Raw genomic sequence first — 19,658 nt, forward strand, 5'->3', positions numbered from 1 at the left:
ACAAGATCTCCTGGCTCTGGGGGGGTCCCATACAGACCAGGTTCGGCCACTTGCCACTGACAAAATTCAAAGACACAGAAATGAGTGGTAGTGAAACAAGAAAATAATTAATTTCCGTGAGGCTGACAGCAGGAAGACAGCTGACTAGTGTCTCAGACGGTCTCCAAAGTGCTGAAAGTACTTCCAGGTTTATATGAGGAAAATGCGGGACAAAGGTGGGTGGGTACACGCTGGGGAACAGTGAAGGTAAGTTCGACCATTGTCAAGGGTGGGGTCTTGCAGGCTCAGGGCAGACCTCATTGCTTGAAGGGATAGTTTCAGGTCCCATCACACTTGATCTTAGCCAAAAGGCCGAGAAGCGATTCAGTTCCCATCAGAGGCTGCTTTGCTTGCTGGGTTTTTTGCCTGTGTTAAGAGATGAGCTGGAAAGAACTTAATCACTTAAAAAGTACAGAGATCAAAATGGAGGTATAGTTGAAGTCCTCTTTCACTCTGCCAAACTCCCCTACCTTCCCTAGTCAGATTTGGTTAATGTAGGTAATCGTTCTTACATGCTGCAGTTCTGTGTCCCTTCTTGCCCAGAGATATTAGGTGAAATTGCTTGTCCAGAAGGATCATGCATATAGAAACGATTCATTCATCCAGCTAATATTTATTGAGCTTGAGGCCTTTGCTCAGTTATGAGTCCTGAAATCACTTCTGTGATCCAGTCTCCTGAGATGTGATATGCAGTGAAATGGATCCAGCTACAAGAGGAGAGCTGATTGAAAAGTCAGGAGGTAGAAGATGACAGGAGAAATAAGGCCAATATTCCAAAGCCCTAAAGTAGCTGAAGTTCCTGGTTGAGAGACAGGGACTGTCTTGGGCACACAAAATACGCAGTAGTGGTGAGCATTTCCTTTGTTGGGTGTGATTTCTCCTTGACTGTTTGCGGTGCTGGTGCAATCTTGTTCCATGGATTGATTATGCCTTTTTAAAAAATGTATTCTAAAAAAACTGACTGGCAGTTCTGATGTTCTCAGTCTCTTTCTAGCAATTTGAATCACCTTCTTTCAACTTTCTTTGAGGTGCCTACACAAAATGCCCCAAATATCAGAGCTGTTAAAAGACAAACTCAGGCATATTAAAATTTTTAAGAGTTTATTTGAGCAGGGCGCCTGGGTGGCTCAGTCGGTTAAGCGTCTGCCTTCGGCTCAGGTCATGATCCCAGGGTCCTGGGATCGAGTCCCGCATCGGGCTCCCTGCTCTGTGGGGAGCCTGCTTCTCCCTCTCCTCCCCACTTGTGCTCTCTCTCTCACTATCTCTGTCTCTCTCTTTCAAATAAATAAAATCTAAAAAAATTTAAAAATTAAAAAAAAAAGAGTTTATTGGAGCAAAAATCAGTGGGAATCAGGCAGTGCCAAGTCAGAAGTGGTCAGGAGCACTCTGCCAACAGAAGCTAGGGGAAAGACATAAAGAAAAGGCAGAAACAAAGCAAGGAAATGATGCGACTGGCTGTAGCTTAAGCATTTGCCTCATTCGGAAAGTCTCGTTGGCTGTTTGTGATTGGCTGTTTCTCAGCATTCAGGAATTCACAGGTTTTGGTTTGCTTAAGCCTCTAAGGCATGAGAACCACCCAGGTCTACTGGCCTCCTTGTTTAATTTAACTCAGCATAGAACAGTGGTTGTGCAATTAACTCTAGCACAGAGTTAGCTTATCCATGGCAAAATTTAAATCCCAGATCTACCATAGTTTCAAACCACTTTCCTCCAGCATTTTGTTAATGTGTGTTCAGGGAATATTAACCTAAATAAAATGTAATTAGTATGAAAGATCTGTTCTCTGAAATTATACCAGATAACGCCTAATTTTTAGATCATTTATGAGGCAGGTGATAAATAGAAGAGGCCCTGATATTAGACCATCTAAGTGAAGTCCCAGTAACTGAATTTACTAGCTCTGTGACTTTAGAAGAATTATTTGACCTCTCTCTGCTTCATTTTTCTTATATGTAAAATGGAAGTAATAATGCATAGCTTCTTATCCAGAGTTGAGAGAGTAAATGAGCCAGTTACTGTCCAGTAGATGATAAATGATATGCAGTAAATGTCCGTTTCATCATTATTAGTTTTTCAGTTTCTTTCCTGTTCTCTTCAATTTGTACAGTTAAAGCCATTTTCTTTTTTTCTTTTTAAAAAGGTACCATTTCTGATTATAGAACTAATATGTATTAGTAAAAGATTCAGAGAACACATAAAAAGATAAAAAGGAAATAGAAATTACCCATTAATCCCAGGCCCAAGAGATGTAACCACTTTGAAAATGACTCTCAAGAAATCTATTTACTAGCATTTCTAAGAAGTGTCTGAAATTCCCATTACAGATCTTCCTCAACTTACAATGGTTTGTGTCCCAATAAACCCCTCATAAATTGGCAATATTGTAAGTTGAAAAAGTATTGAATACACCTAACTTACCAAACATCATAGCTTCGCCCAGCCTACCTTAAATATGCCCAGACCACTCACTAACCTACAGTTGGGCAAAGTCATCCAACACAAAGCCTGTTTTATCAAAAGTGTTGAAGACCTGTGTAATTCATTGAATCCTGCACTGAATGTGAAAACCGGAATGGTTGTGTGGATACAGAAGGGTTTAAGCGTGTGGGTTGTTCACCCCCGTGATCGTGTGGCTGGTTGGGAGCTGGGGTAGCCCCTGCTCACCATCTTGACAGAGGATTGTACCACACATCGCTGGCCCAGGAAAAGAACCAAGTTCAAAATTCTAAATACAGTTTCTACTAAATGTGTATCACTTTCGTACCGTCGCGAAGTTGAAAAATTTAAGTCGAACCATGGCAAATTGGGAACCATCTGTCTTTGGTGTTATGAGAAGAAAAACCTCATTTGTACCAAGGTGCTGTTTGTCTTCCCTAGGCTGCTTCAGTATGAATTTGAACATGAGTAGATACATTTTTAGTCACCATGTGTTACTTTCTTTGCCAAGAGAAATCAAACAATGAATTAATCCTCAGTGTCCACTCTTTTCTCCTCTGGTACCTCAGAGGAATCTATCACGATACTCTCCCCATCTCCATGCCTTAGTGTCCTCATTCGGGGAGCAGGGGTGGCCAGAACCTGACAGCAGTCCTGGTCCACGTTGTCCACACAGGGCCACTAAAGCCCTGGATGAATATGTGATGTGCTGAAGGTCCCCCAGTGGGGCTGGAATGAGAACCTGGATCACTTGGTGTCCAGGCCCAGTGCACTTCCCAGCGCACGGTACGGGCACCACCGTGCAAGGCTGTGCTCAGTCTGCCCGCAGCATGCTTGATTTCCCACCTCTGAAACCGCCCGATCTGGGAGGGTGGCTCCAAGGAGAGTGAGGCCAAATGGTGAAAGGGTTTGGACAAGAAGACAGAGGTTCAGAAGCAGCAGGAGGAAGAGGTTTAGTATGTTTGCTCAAAAGTATCATTCTGGAACAAAAGTATACACTTGTACTCAAAAGTATGCAGAATTAAAACAATGCTTTTTAGCAGCGCCTGGCTGGCTCAGTCCCAGAGCATGTGACTCTTGAGCTCTCCGTTGTAAATTCAAGCCCCACATCAGGTGTACAGATTACCTAAAAACCTTAAAAATAAAATCTTTAAGGCGTGCCTGGGTGGCTCAGTCGTTAAGCATCTGCCTTCAGCTCAGGTCATGATCCCAGGGTCCTGGGATCGAGCCCCGCATTGGGCTCCCTGTCGGCAGGAAGCCGGCTTCTCCCTCTCCTGCTTCCCTTGCTTGTGTTCCCTCTCTCGCTGTGTCTCTATCAAGTAAATAAGTAAAATCTATAAAATAAAATAAAATCTTTAAAACAGTGCTGTTTAGATCTCTCTTCTTGATGAAAACCCTCTTCCCAATTTGGAATAGTTTTCCTCAGGGGGCGGGGGAGGTCTGTGTGGGAAAAGGCTTTTTTTTTTTAGGATTTTATTTGTTTATTTGAGAGAGAGAGAGAGCACAAGCGGGGGGAGTGGCAGAGGGAGAGGGAGAAGCAGACTTTCCCCAGGAGCCCAAAGCCCTGTGTCCCAACACCTGGAATCATGACCTGAGCCAAAGGCAGACGCTTTACTGACTGAGCCACCCAGGTGCGGGGCTGGTCTTTAAAAATTAAGCATAGTCTAAACCCTGAGAAAGGAAAACGGTGGTTTTAGAAGGTAGAGGCTGGGGCTGATGGGCCACTCCTTCTCAGAAAAGACAGGGGAAAAGGCCCAGAGGAAAGAGCGAACACTCAAGGACTTTTACTAGAAAACACAGTGTAACAAAGTAACGGCAAAATGCAACAGAGCTACAGAAACTAGTATGAAAGTTGTACAAATTAATACCAGGGTGGTGTGTGTACCTAGCTGGATTGGTTAACATATCTTTAAAAGAATCCCTAGCTTGTTTTGTTTTGTTTTGACGGGAAAACTTCCACAAGGTCATCTTATCGGAAAATGTTACTAAGTGGGTGTTCACTTTCTCTAAAATAAGTATCAAAGGTCTGGATTGCAGTCAGATGTATATGCTTTTAGAAAGATTTTCAGCATTTCAATAACAATAAAAATGAAATGTTCAGGATCACATAAAGAAAATTAAATGAGGGGGTGCCTGGATGGCTCAGATGGTTGAGCACCTGCTTTTGGCTCGGGTGGTTATCTCTGGGTCCTGGGATCAAGTCCAGTGTTGGGCTCCCAGTTCAGCCGGGATTCTGCTTCTCCCTCTCCTCCTGCTTGTGCTCTGTCTCTCTCAAATGAATAAATAAAATCTTAAAAAAAAGAAAAGAAAAGAAAAGAAAATGAGACATTTCCTTTGTGACTTCTGTTTGGTTTATTATTTATTATTATTATTTCTGGCTTAAAAAGGTGTTTTTATTAAAGCATGGGACAGGACAGGACCCGTGGGCAGGAAGAGCTGCACTATTTGGTCTTTTAATATTGAGGCCTATCTTTTTATTTTATTTTTAAGATTTTTATTTATTTTTGACAGAACGAGCAGCAGGCAGAGGGAGAGGGAGAAGCATGCTCCCCGCTGAGCAGGGAGCCCGATGTGGGGCTCGATCCCAGGACCCCTCATCATGACCTCAGCTGAAGGCAGACACTTAACCATCTGAGCCACCCAGGCGCCCCGAGGCCTATCTTTTTAAAGAAAAGGTGACAACACCTTGGCATGTTTATATTTGGGCTAATCAAAATTAAGTAAAATGAGGGTGCCTGGGTGGCTCAGTCAGTTAAGTATCTGCTTTCAGCTCAGGTCATGATCCCAGGGTCTTGGGATCGAGCGCCGCATTGGGCTCCCTGCTCAGCGAGGAGTCGGCTTGCCCCTCAGCCCACTCTCATTCTTTCCGTCTCAAATAAATAAATAAAATCTTAAAAAAAACTAAGTAAGATCAAACATGCAAAGTGCAGGGCGCCTGGCTAGCTCGGTCAGTGGAGCATGTGAATCTTGATTTTAGGGTCATGAGTTCAAGCCCTACATTGGCCTAGAGCTTACTTTTTTTAAAAAAATTAAAAACAACAACAACAAGAACAGCAACCATGCAGAGTGCTTGTCTTACAGTAGGGCTTTAATATATATTTGTTTCTTTCCCATTTTTAAAAACATGTATCATTAAACATAACATATTAAAACATTTAAGTTGATTTTGCATATAGTTCTAAATTCTTATTATAATATCTATACCACATTTTATGAGGAAGGAGTTACGATTCCCTTTAGGCAGATGAGAAAGCTGACAGGCAGAGAGGTTAAACTATTTGTCCAAGGCCTCTTATTAGTGCTGCTTGATTCTAAGTCTGTCAGATCCATTTTGACCCCACCGTCATCAGGCTTTCTGCCCACTCACCTCTCCACAGGAACTACTTCTTTAATGACTTTTTTCCACCCATTGCCAAGTCCAGTGATCAATTTTCAGTCCTCAGCCACATTTGACACAATTGGTCAGTTCCTCTTACTTTTTTTTCTGTTTAAAGATTTTATTTTGGGGACGCCTGGGTGGCTGTCTGCCTTTGGCTCAGGTCATGATCCCAGGGTCCTGGGATCCAGCCCCGCATTGGGCTCCTTGCTCAGTGGGGAGCCTACTTCTCCCTCTCCCTCTGTCTGCCGCTCCCCCTGCTTGTTCTCTCTCTCTCTGACAAGTAAATAAATAAAATCTTAAAAAAACAAAAAAGATTTTATTTTTAAGTAATCTCTATACCCAATGTGGGGCTCAAACTCACAACCCTAAGATCAAGAGCCACATGCTTTATGGACTAAGCCAGCCAGGTACCCTTCACTTCCTCTCACTAGAAACACCTTCTTCCCACCCCCATCTGGTTCCAGCACCCGACTCTGTCCTACTTCTCTTGCATCCCTCCTTGTCTTTTTTGTCTAATCATCCTCATTTTCCTTAGCATGCCAGAGACCAGTCCTTGGATTTCTCTCTCTCTATCCCATTCCCTGGGTGATCTTGATTTGAACACCATCTTTCCCAAACCTGTTCCACCAAATGTTCCCATCTTGGTCAATGACATGCTCCAATGACATGCCTCAGGCCCAAACCTTGGATAATCATTTGATATTTTTCTCTCCTATTTCACATCTATTTCATCAGCAAATCTGATCTGTGATACGTATATATTCAAATCTGACTGTTTATTCCACCTTTGTTGCTACCACCCAACTTCAATGCTCACTGATGACTTCAGTAGCCTCCTAAGTGGTCTCCCTTTGCCTCGTCTCACCTTCCCACAGTCCATTCTCCACACAGCACCGAAGCGGCCCTTCACAATGTGAATCGGAGGCCCCTGGCTGGCTCAGTCTATAGAGCATGTGACTCTTGATCTCGGGGTTGTGAATTAGAGCCCCACATTGGGTGTAGAGAATACTTAAAAATAAAATCTTAAAAAAAAAAAATGTGAATAGGATCCTGTTACTGCTCTGTTCAAAAGCCTCCAATGGCTTCCCATATTGTCACAGAAACACCCCAAGTTCCTACTGTGGCCTCTGGCTACCTGTCTTGCCACTTGTACCCTCTCCTGCTCTCTCCCCACACACTGGCTCTGCTTTTCCTTGGTCATGCCAAGCTGGCCTGGCCTCAGGAGCTCTGTGCTTGCTGGATTCTCTGCCTGAAATTCTCTCCCTCAGACCTCTGCAGGGCTCACTCTTGGACGTTATTCAAGGCTCTCGTCAAATGCTGCTTCAGCAAGAATTTTCCTCATATGCCATCTAAAATGACATTCTCACCACTCTCTATTCCTTTAAATGATGTATTTTCTTCACAGCCCTTATCACTAGTGACCATAATTCATTATGTTCATTTGTCTATTGTTTGTCTCTAGCACTAAAATACCAGCTGCATGAGGGCAGGGACCATGTCATTTTTTGTTCACTGTTATGTCGTCAGTGTCTAAAATAGGCACATAGTAGCTATTCAATAAATATTTATTCAGTTCATTAATTCAGTCAATAAATATTTATTACTTCGATGGGACTTATGTTTCAGCAGAGAGAGAGGCACCATGAAAAATAAGCAAATAAGTAGGTAGTACGCCAGATGGGGATCCATTCTACAGAGAAAAATATAGCAGGAGATGAGGAACAGAAAGTACAAAGGGGCAGAGTTTTGGGTTTTGGCTTTTGCTATTTTGAATAGGGCCATCAAAGATAGGGCCATCAAAGAAAGCCTCACTGAAAGGCAACATTTGAGTTGAGAACTCAAGGAAGCGAGGGAGCAACTCATGAGGCTATTTGGGAGAAGAAAAGGTCTAAACAAAAGAAACAAAATGCAAAGGCCTTGAAATAGTGGTGAGTATCGTTTCTTTGAGAAACAGCAAGGAAGCCCATGTGGCTAGAACAAAGCGAGTAAGGAGGAGAGTTGTAGAAGATAAGGTTATAGAGATAAGGGGGATGAACTTGTGCAGATCTTGAAGTTCATGTAAAGACTTTGAGAGGAGATTTTTCTTTGAGATAGGAAACCAGTGCAGTGTTGGAATGTTTTAAGCTGAGGAGGGACATGATCTGACTTACATTTTTAAAAAGAATCTCTCTGTTGCTGTGTTAAGATGAGATTATAGAGAGGTTAGGGTGGAAGCAAGATCAATCGGGAAGTGGCAGCTGTAGTGCAGGCAAGAGGTGATGGAATCGGGCCCATGGTGATACTGATAATGGCGGTGAGAAGTGGTGGACCTCTGGGTATATTTTGAGGCCAAAGCTAGCAGAATTGGGGGCACCTGGGTGGCCCAGTCAGTTGAGTGTCTGACTCTTGATTTTGGTTCAGGTCATGATCTCAGGGTTGTGAGATCAAGCCCACGTTGGGCTCTGCACTGGGTGTGGAACCCACTTAAGATTCTCTCTCTCCCTTTCCCTCTGTCCCTTCCCCCGCTCGCATGCACACGCTCTCTCTCTCTCTCTCCAAAAAAAAAAAAAAAAAAAAAAAAGCTAGCAGAATGTCAATAGCTTGAATACAGAATTTGAGCAATAGAGAGGAATCAAGGTGAGACCAAAGGTTTTGGCTGAGCTGCTGATAAACCATTTGCTAAGATGGCGAAGACTGTAGGAGGCGTAGCTTTAGGGGATAGAGAATCAGGTACAGGCATTCTCTTTTGTGCATATACACTTAATATGCTTAAGAATATACACTGGAGATTCAAGCAGGCAATTGAATATATGAATTTGGTGTTCAAGGGAGTGATCTTGCTAGAGATGTACATTTAGGAATCATCAGCTTAGGGGCACCTGGGTGGCTCAGTTGTTAAGTGTCTGCCTTCGGCTCAGTCATGATCCCGGGGTCCTGGGATCGAGCCCCGCATGGGGCTCCCTGCTCAGCGGGAAGCCTGCTTCTCCCTCTCCCACTCCCCCTGCTTGTGTTCCCTCTCTCGCTGTCTCTCTCTCTGTCAAATAAATAAATAAAATCTTAAAAAAACAAAAGGAATCATCAGCTTAGCGATAGTATTTAAAGGTACAGGCTGCCTAAGATCTTCAGGGTGGGTGGGAATATGGAGAAGAGAAAATGTTCTAAGAACTAGGCCTTGAGGCACTCCATCCACAGAGGTCAGGCAGATACTAGCCAAGGGGATGGAGAAGGAGTAGCCAGTGAGACAGGAGAAGTCAAAGAGTGTTCTCTTGGAAGCCAAGTGAAGAAAGTGTGCCAAGGAGGAGGGAAAGATCAGCTGTGCAAATGCTGCTCAGGGGTCAGGTAAGATGAGGACTCAGAATGACCATTGGATTTAAAACATGGACCTTGCAGGTGACCTTGACAAAAGTAGTGGTGGGGGTGAAAACATGATTGAAGTAGATTCAAAAGAGAATGGGAGAGAGGTATTGGAGAAAGCACACAAGCAAGGGGAGCCGCAGGCAGAGGGAGAGGCAAGCTCCCCGCTGAGCAAGGAGCCTGATGCGGGACTCGATCCCAGGACCCTGGGATCATGACCTGAGCCGAAGGCAAATGCTTAACAGACTGAGCCACCCAGGTGTCCCTTAAGTTTTTGTTTAAAGGGAAGCAGAGAGATAGGGTAGCAGCCAGGAGGGAGATGTGGAGTTGAGAGGTAATTGCTGTCATGTGTTAAGATGAGGATATCTTAGAATATATTGATGGGCTGATGGGAACAATCTAGTAAAGAGGAAAATTTGACTATTCAGGAGAGAGGGATAATTTCTGCAGCAATGTCTTTTGAGTAGATGAGAGCATCCTGGATCTAGTATCTAAGTGGAGATGATGACTTTGGACAGGAGCTTTGATAGTTTATCTGACAAAATCAATGTGGGAAGGGAGAGGATATGGTAGATGTGGTTGGTGATCAGAGCACATGGAAGACTTTTTTCTGGTTGCTTCCCTTAGGAGAATGGGAGATAAGGTCATCAGCTGTGTGAGTTTTGAGCAAAGAAGAGAAGGTGTGAAACAGTTGTCTTGGTGAGTGGAAAAGTGAACTATTTAGGGAAATTGTGATAGGATTGTCAGGCAACACTCAAGGCATCCTCCAGTTTAGTGGTCATAATTTGATGTGAGCCATTCCACATGGTTGGTTGTTTTCCTTTAGCCGTGTTCAAGCGTCCTTTAGCCATGTTCAAACATGAGTTGCAAGGGCTAAAATCAAGGTCTTGACAATGCTGGTTCTTTTTGGTGCAAAGGTGGACAATTATTTTTGCCATGGGTTTAGGTTTTACCAGGCAAGTGTGATGAAGGGACAGGTGTAGGTAGTAATGAATCATGGATAGAAGCTGGTTGAGGACAGACATGAGGATGTTCTGGGCAGTGAAATGGTTCTAGGATCAATGGATTGTACATCCCAAATAGAGGAAGAATTATTGAAGTCAGAGCTCAGCAGGCAGGAGGTGATGGTCGGAGTGGGAAGCGTAAGACTGAGATTTTGAATGCAGCTCCTGAAAGAGCCAACTACAGAACCAGAGAGTTCAGAAACTCCTCACACCAAGTTCTAAATTTCTGAGTATGAGCAAAAGTTTTGGTATATGCTGTCAGAATAGATTGTGAAGAGAGGGGAAGAGGCAGCGATGAAGATGACTTTTGACAGAGAAAGTGGGTAAATAATCACTTCAAGCATGAAGGGAAAGCAAACCAAATAAAGCCAAAATCAAGGTCATAGAGATCCATGTGGAAAAGGGAAAAACTGGAAAGAGATTTGTTCCCCACTTCAAGGCCACAGTAACAGGTGGGTGAGTGAAGGGAATTAGAATCAGGGTTGAAAGCAAAATAGAAATACCTGACATTGTTGACCCACAAAGGGACTTCCCATGAGTACTATCAAGAATCATTAAAAGTAGCTGATTTTCTGGCTCCCAAAGCACTCATTAGTAATTTTAGGAGTCCCTTGGTCACTGGTTACCAATGAGATGGTGTCCAGTGTAAGGAGGGGGCATAGTCCCCTTCAGGGACATCAGGTAGTAGTCAAACCACGGGATGAGGGGCACCTGGGTGGCTCAGTTGTTAAGGGTCTGCCTTTGGCTCAGGTCATGATCCCAGCGTTCTGGGATCAAGCCCCACATTGGGTTCCTTGCTCAGCGGGGAGCCTGCTTCTCGCTCTCCCTCTGCCTGCCACTCCCCCTGCTTGTGCTCTCTCTCTCTCTCTCTGATAAATAAATAAATAAAATCTTTAAAAAACAAAAAAACACAGGATGAGCTGGAACAATAAATCACATTATCTGGACATACTGTTTCTCCAAACACAGGCTTCTGAAAGAGCAGTGTGGGAGATCTCTGACCACTCAAGTAAAACTGGATAAAATTTGGTTAATAACTTAGAATACAGACCTTCTTATGGCTTATCATTTACTCTTGAAAATTATCTTATCATTTTTCTTTTTAAGTTGTCTCTACACCCAACATGGGGATTGAACTCACAACCCTGAGATCGAGAGTCATGTGCTGTACCAACTGAGCCAGCCAGGTACCCCTTAAAGATTTTATTTTTAAGTAATCTCTATACCCAATGTGGGGCTCGAGCCCACAACCCTGAGATCAAGAGCCGCACGCTCTACCTACTGAGTTGCCCAGTTGCCCCTATTATATACTCTTGAAAATACCTACTGAAAAATTCAAGTAAAAAAAATAAGCTCAAAAATGAATTCTTATTGTGGTGATGTTTGTATAACTCTGTCAATATACTAAAAGTTATTAAATCGTACACTTAAAATGGGTGAATTTCATGGAATATAAACTTATACCTCAAAAAACTTTTAAAAAGGAATTTATATTTATTAAATATTGTAATGACAGACTTGAAGATTCAAGTCAGGGTTGAGCTCAAAAGAGTACTCAATGATGGGCACCTGGGTGGCTCAGTTGGTTAAGCGGCTGCCTTCGGCTCAGGTCATGATCCTGGAGTCCTGGGATCGAGTCCCACATCGGGCTCCTGGCTCAGCGGGGAGCTTGCTTCTCCCTCTGACCCTCTCCCCTCTCATGCTGTTTCTCTCTCTGTCAAATAAATAAATAAAATATTAAAAAAAAAAAGAGTACTCAATGTTGATTTTTTAAAATAGGTAAGTTAAGCAGCCTACCAGGGTACAATTCTAATAAAAGGAAAACCCACAGAAACAGAATCAGGTCACTCCTTGTATGTTTCTAGTACTAGTTAATATAAACCAGAAGTGAAATTGCAACATTGCCCAGGATAATAACTGGGGTTTGCATCAGGCTCTAGAAAATTCCTTTCTTGCAACACTTCTTGGCCAGTATTTGCTCTTGTTCTTCCTGGTAAAGTCCAGCCCATATTGTACTTCTCCTTAACAGTTCTTTGCTTGTCACTTGGCTGGATGTGCTTTACTGCTGGGAGTGTAACAATTTTTAATACCGAAGTAGGAAGATAGAAGACAGTAGTAAATTTTGCTGACAGGAAAAAGGCCAAGTAGGAACTGGCATGTAAATCAGCCTCCTAGTTAGTCATCATTCTCACGAATAAAATACATATCTGGAGTGTGATGGGAGTGGCGACCTGAACACTTAGCAGGCCTGGTTTCTACGAACTTTGGAAAGCCCTTAGGTGGGACCCAAGTGTTCTGAGGTGGGGCCCACTGCCTGAGTTTCAGATCAGCTGTTGTTTTGTCACAATTATTCAAGGCTGTGAGCAGTCACTGAGTGACTTACGCCTCTGTAACTAAACTATTCATGTTTACTGCCAAACTGAAATGCTTAAAACACCCAGCAGTGGTGGGCGAACTGAAAGTCTCCAGTCAGAATGTCTCCTCTGTGGAATAATTAACAACTTGTGCCAAGTCCTGCCCTCCCTCCTGCTTTTCCTCACGTGACTCTCCCAGCTCTCGGCCTCACCCGCCCGCCTGTCCAAACCAGGCCCCGTGGGGCTGACAGCCTTAGCTTCTGCGGTGCCTCCTGGGGGCGCCCGCTCTGAGACAGTCTCTCCTGAGTTCACGCCCTGGCTCTGCCCTGTCAGCAACTGTGTGACTTAAGGAACTTCCTTTACCTTCTCTGGAAAATGGGACAACACTTCTCAGGGGGGTGGTTTGGCAGTAGATGCTCAATAAAACTTAAGTATCTTTCCCCACTATTCTAGGACGGTAAAAATCACATCACTTTCCTCTGAATAGAATGTACTTCATAATTTAGCACTTAATTATAAACTCTCCTGTACTTTTGCTCATTATTTCATGTGGTGCTTGTCTTCCAGTCTCAGTTAGCCCAAACCCACCTGGGGAGAGAGAAAAAGGGTTTATTCTTTTTTGAAGTCCTCTTAGAATGTGTGCTCTGAGTGAGATTACACAGGTTTTAAACATGTTATGGTGGTAGTTTGGTTTGTTGACACCACTGTTTTCAGTTCCATTAGGTTGTGGTAAAAGGATCAGACCGGGGCTAGGATGTAGGGACACTGTGATTGGGCTATTGGACCTGAGTACCTTCCATCATTAATGTTCAGCTTCTCAGACAGTGGGAAGCCCTCAATTTATTAATCTAAGCAGAGGGTTTTCTCTTCAGTCTTAATATGTGCAAGTTCTATTACTCATCCCGATTACTGAACCAGCCTCTTGACACCTTGATTTTATTTTTCAATTTTTTATTTAAATTCTAGTTCGTTAACATAGAGTGTAATATTGATTCCAGGAGTAGAATTTAATGATTCATCACTTACATACAATACCCAGTGATCATCGCAAGTGCCCTCCTTGATACCCATCCCCCATCTATCCCATCCCCCACCCACCTCCCTCCATCAACCCTCAGTTTGTTCTCTTAGTTAAGAGTCTCTTAGGTTTGTTTCTCTCTCTATCCCTCTCTTTCTCTCTCTCTCATTTTTTTTTTTTTCCCCGTCCCATATGTTCCTCTGTTTTGTTTCTTAAATAACACCTTGATTTTATCTCTAAGGACTCATTTCTGACTTCTGACCTTGAGAACTGTAAGAGAATACCCTTGTGTTGAATTAAGCCACTAAGTGTGTGGTAATTTGTTTCAGCAGTAATAGGAAAGGAGCACAACTTCCTAGAGGTGGCTTGAACCCCATAGCATTTACATATTGATATGTAATTTTTTTTTAAGTAAGCTGTAGGCCCAACGTGGGTCTTGAGCTCTGTGACCCAAGATCAAGAGTCACATGGTCTACCAACTGAGCCAGCCAGGTGACCCTAGATATATAATTTTTAATTCATATGCCTCCCCCACTAGACTGCATGTTTCTTAAGGGCTCCTGCTTCTTATTAATATTTGAAACCACCTCCTATCACTACCTCTACATACTTAGCACAGTGCCTGGCACATTCTCAAACTCCAATAAATGTTTGATGAAGGAAAGTTTATGGTCTCAAGGGTGGTTTTTGTTTTGGTTGCATTTAGTTCATGTTGAGATGGAGGGACCAGTCATGGATTCTCAAATAAGGTTCAGTCCCTGGCAAGCACAGGTCTGGGAGATGTGTCAGGGGAAATGATTGAAAATAGGCCTGGGGATTGTTGCAGAGAAAAGAGGTGACTGTAATTGAAGGAGCGCCTGGCCCTGGAATACTTTATATGATGCATATTTCATGGGGTTCTGGTCTCTGCTTTTCAAAGACGTAATAGTGCTAGAAAAGATCCAGCGGAGGACATTAAAAATGATCAAGGGCAGAAAGAAGTATGTATGGCGGTAAAAATGAAAAAGATCCCATTTGCAAAAAAAAGTGAAAGTCTGAAACTCATGAGGAATAATCATGGATTATTTTCTCAAATCCTGAAAAAACAGAAATAGGTAATGTTCCTGAAGCCTAACGGTCTTCCCAACAAAAATAAAAGAAAATAGCTCTTTATATAGCACGCATTAAAATACAGAATCCATTACTCCAAGAGACTGTGCCAACCGAAAATGTAAATACTGCAGGCAGAGCTGGATTAGGGGTCAAGCCAGCCAGGCAGCTGCCTGAGGTGCCTTGAGACGCACAAATCATTGCTGAATACATTAGAATGTGGGGTCCGTTAACTCAGGTTTTCCACATAAAGCTTCTTACAATTTTACATCTGTAAAATTTTCCTGGCCCTATTAAAACACATGGTGCCCTTGAGTGGAACTTAAAGAGAAGAAAACCAAAAATCTCCTCACAATTCAGATTAACCTCCTTAGGAACACTTTTGAATTGTACATACAAGCAGCCCTTGTCAACTAAACTCCTGGGTTGAATAGAACAGACGGCCTTAGTGCTGTTTACTAGAAGCAAGTGATTTATTTTCTTATCTACATTTTAATCTCTTTAATATACCTTAGCAGAGTCACTGGTTCCAAAAAAAAAAAAAAAAAAAAATCACAAAAGGAAACTACGGAGGAAACAAGAAACACAGAAAGGTAGGAATTACTGTGCAGATTTTTTTTTTCCAGGACATTTAACTTTACCTGGGCCAGTGGAACTAAAAGAGCAGATTAGTCTTAAGTAAATAGTTTTTATTGATAAATAAAATGTATCATTTAATACATTTTACAATTAGACATGCCCAAAAATTATTTAAAGAATATTACTGTGAGGGGCTCCCATTCTGTGGAGCTTTCTCAATTCTGTCTTAACTGTAGGTTTAGGAAAGAGTTGTAAAAACTTCTAAGTTATAAATGGCAATTTAGAAATGTGTCGAGATATTTTGGGATAATTACAGTCCTTGGGCAAGCCAGCCCACCAGGTTGGGAACAAATGAGCTAGAGTGTGTGAAAGTTCTTTGGAACTTGTCACTGCTTTGCTGTGTACTATCAGCATCCGCCCGCTGCAACCCTCCTACCCCCGGGGTGCTAATTATGATATTGCCATATTGTCCAGGCCCCAGCAAAGCTGTGGCCTGGTCTATTAAAGTCACCCTCCCCACTAGGCAGTCAGGAAATGGTCTCTAGCGCTAGCATGCCTGGCATCTGGTATCTACCCAGCTCCCGTCATGCCTGACTCACCAGAGGGACACATCTCCTATGCCCAGTATTTGTAGCTCAGAATGCAGGGTCTAGAGCCTAGCCTTGACCTCTGGCTGACAGGCTGTCAAAACTGCTCCACCAGGGACACCTGGGTGGTTCAGTCGGTTAAGCGTCTGCCTTCGGCTCAGGTCATGATCCCAGGGTCCTGGGATCGAGTCCCACATCAGGCTCCTTGCTCATCGGGGAGCCTGCTTCTCCCTCTGCCTGCCGCTTCCCCTGCTTGTGCTCTCTCTCTCTTTCTGACAAATAAATAAAATCTAAAAAAAAAAAACAAAACAAAACAAAGCAAAAAACTGCTCCACCAACCCTTTCACCTGGTTCGAATCCTCAGCAGGACTTTTCCCCTGAAACTGGACCCGATTTGTAATAATCTTCCTTATGCTACAGGCTCTTTTGATTCAATACCTTGTAGAGTTCCAAACAGATCAGGGAAACAGGATTCCTGGCTCCAACTCATCTCCTCCCTTCTGCAGGCAGAGAGTCTTGCTGGACTTATGTTAAGCTTGACTGTCTTGAGTCATCCCCCTTGCCCTTTCAGACTGCTCTCGCCAATGACTCTGCCAGGTTCTAGCTGTTAGTCTCTCTTCCCGTCCTTAGCCCAGGGGACTTCCCAACCTGATACTCAACTGAGATTTTGCTAGCTATTAATTAATTAATTCATTCATTCATTCATTCACTCATTTTTGCTCTTTACACACACACACACACACATAAACACAAGCACACACCAATGTATACATAAACTTTTTTTTGAGGTCGTTTAAATAAAGGGAAACAACCATCGCCTCTCATAACCTACCCCATAGTGCAGTTTTCAAAAGACAAATCATGAGGTGGGAATGTAAAATGGTGCAGTTGTTTCAAAAAAACACTATGTCACTTTCTCACAATGTTAAACATAGGGTTCTCATATGGCCCCGCGATTTCATTCCTTGGTATATACCCAAGGGAAACAAAAACATATGGCCACACAAAAACTTGAACACAAATGTTCACAGCAGCACTATTTATAGCAGCCAAAAGGTAGAAATAATCTAAAGGTCTATTAACTGATGAATGAATTAAAAATGTGGTATATCCATATAATAAAACATTATATAAAAAGGAAAGGACTGTTGGGGCGCCTGGGTGGCTCAGTCATTAAGCGTCAGCCTTCGGCTCAGGTAGTGATCCCAGGGTCCCGGGATCGAGCCCCGCATCGGGCTCCCTGCTCCTTGGGAAGCCTGCTTCTCCCTCCCCCACTCTCCCTGCTTGTGTTCCCTCTCTCCCTGTCTCTCTCTCTGTCAAATAAATAAATTAAAAAAAAAAAACCTAAAAAAAAAAGGGACTGCTGATATACATTACAACGTACATGAACATTAAAAACATACTGAGTGAAGCCAGTCACACATACCAAAAAATATATTGTATGATACTATTTGTATGAAATGTCCAGGAAAAGGAAATCTATAGAGATAGAAAGTAGACATGTGGTTGCCTAGGGTTGGAGTGATGGATATTTCTTTTTGGGGTGATGAAAATGTTCTAAAATTACATAATGGTGATGGTTGCACACCTCCATGAATATATTTAAAAAACTGAATTGCACAGTTTATTTATTTTTATTATTTTTTTAAGTTAGCTTGATGCCCAATGCGGGGCTTGAACTCATGACCCTGAGATCAAGTGTCCCATGCTCTACTGACTGAGCCAGTAAGGTGCCCCAAGATATACACTTTTTAATTTAATTTAAATTTTTTAAATTTTATTTTATTATTTTTTAAAGATTTTATTTATTTATTTGACAGAGAAAGACACAGCGAGAGAGGGAACACAAGCAGGGGGGCAGTGAGAGAGGGAGAAGCAGGCTTCCGCCTAGCAGGGAGCCCGATGTGGGGCTCGATCCCAGGACCCTGAGATCATGACCTGAGCCGAAGGCAGACGCTTAACGACTGAGCCACCCAGGCGCCCCCACTTTTTAATCTTAAAAGTCCTGTTGAATTGTTGCTGAGATGGCCTTAACAGTTTTGACTCCCTCTGGCAGTGAATGAGACTGTCCATTTTCCTATGCCATGACATATATATGTGTGTATACTTGATATAACACTTTATATAACAAATGTTTAAGTTTTGCCAAGCAAATCGGTGTAAAGTGGATTCTTACTTCCATATTTACTAATGAAACTGAACATCTAATTTTAGGATTGCTTTTTCATATTCTTCCCTGCTTTTTTTCTATTGGAGTGTTTGCCTTTTTATTTGTTTGTTTAATTTTATTTTCAGTAGGCTCCACACCCAATGTGGGGCTTGAACTCATGGCCCTGAGATTAATTGTCGCTTGCTGTACCGACTGAGCCAGTCAGGCTCCCTAGCCTTTTTATTTTTGATCTTTAGTAGTTCTTTATATGCATTCTGTATGATAAATACCTATGTAAATATCTATATACATTTCTACCGATACATGTAAATGTTTCCTACCTAGTCATTACTTTATGGTTTTTGCTTTTTGTATTTTACTTGAAGGCTTTCTGTCCTGCCAAGATTGTAAATATATGATCTTGGTACGAGATAGGGAACTAATTTTATTCTATTTCCCAAATGACTAGACAATTGTTCCAATGCTATTTATCGCATACTCTATCTTTTCTCTGCTGTTTTTTTTTCTTAAAGATTTTATTTATTTATTTGACAAAGAGACACAGCCAGAGAGGGAACACAAGCAGGGGTAGTGGGAGAGGGAGAATCAGACTCCCAGATGAGCATGGAGCCCGATGTGGGGCTTGATCCCAGGACCCTGGGATCATGACCTGAGCCGAAGGCAGATGCTTAACGACTGAGCCACCCAGGCGCCCCTCTCTGCTGTTTTGAAATACCATATTTTTCATATACTAAATTCCCATTTCAATGGCAATTCTTACGCTTCTACGTAGAAGTGAATCTGAAACCAATGGACACAGGAAGTCTATGTGAGGAGAATGAGACTAGCTCTCTGAACTGTCTGGCGGTGGGAGTTTCCAGCAAGGAAAGCATGGGGAGTTTCCAAAGCTAGCCCTGGACTTTTTAGCATTAGGCAAATAAATTGGAAGCTGAATACTCCACATCCTAATAATATTAATTAACAATTGATTATGTCATTTTAGCTCTTTCTTTCCAGAATCTATAAAACAATGTCACCCACTTTGGTGCAGAAAGTGGTCAGGATATTTATCTTCCAGCTCCTTCCCTGTGATACCCCTTAGACTGTTTATGTCCCTTAACAAAAGGTCACTGCTCCTCTCTTCTTCTGGATTCTGGTGACCTCTTGTCCTTTGGACCTCTGCTGCTATTAGTCCTGGGTCCTTGCAGGATCTTTACACTTCTCCTACACCTTGTAAATAGTTGAGCAGTGTGCTGGTAAATGGCTGGGGGAGGAGGGAAAGAGCCTTAATTTGTAGCTTTGCCAATGGCTTAGTGTAAATATTCCCATCATGGCTCATATTTTTTAAATTTTTTAAAATTTACTTGACAGAGAGAGTGAGCGAGAGAGTGAGCACACAAGCGGGAGAGGCAGAGGGAGAGGGAGAGAGAATCTCAAGTGGACACCATACTCAGCGCAGAGCCCCAGGCAGGGCTCGAGCTCATGACCCTGAGATCATGACCTGAGTCTTGGCCCATTTTAAGCTACCGATGTGAAATCACTGAACACAGAGTTGGGAGGAAATGCTAAGAATCAGCTTTTGTAAACAAACCATGTAAATAAATTATTATTATTATTTTTTAGAGATTTTATTTATTTATTTTTGAGAGAGAGAGTGTGGGCATGAGCAGGGGGAGGGAGAGGAGGAGGGG

General features: G+C 42.6%; 1 protein-coding gene across 1 annotated transcript in view; it reads left to right on the forward strand.

Moving 5' to 3' along the window:
- RNGTT (RNA guanylyltransferase and 5'-phosphatase) overlaps positions 1 to 19,658 on the forward strand; it is a 369,854-nt gene that overhangs the window by 3,743 nt on the left and 346,453 nt on the right. Inside the window, exon 2 of the mRNA XM_078055013.1 lies at positions 11,299 to 11,378. The gene's annotated coding sequence lies outside the window, so the exon portion shown is untranslated. The remainder of the gene's footprint in view (positions 1 to 11,298; positions 11,379 to 19,658) is intronic.

This window comes from Halichoerus grypus, chromosome 9 (genome assembly GCF_964656455.1).
Source record: "Halichoerus grypus chromosome 9, mHalGry1.hap1.1, whole genome shotgun sequence".
Taxonomy (NCBI): Eukaryota; Metazoa; Chordata; class Mammalia; order Carnivora; family Phocidae; genus Halichoerus; species Halichoerus grypus.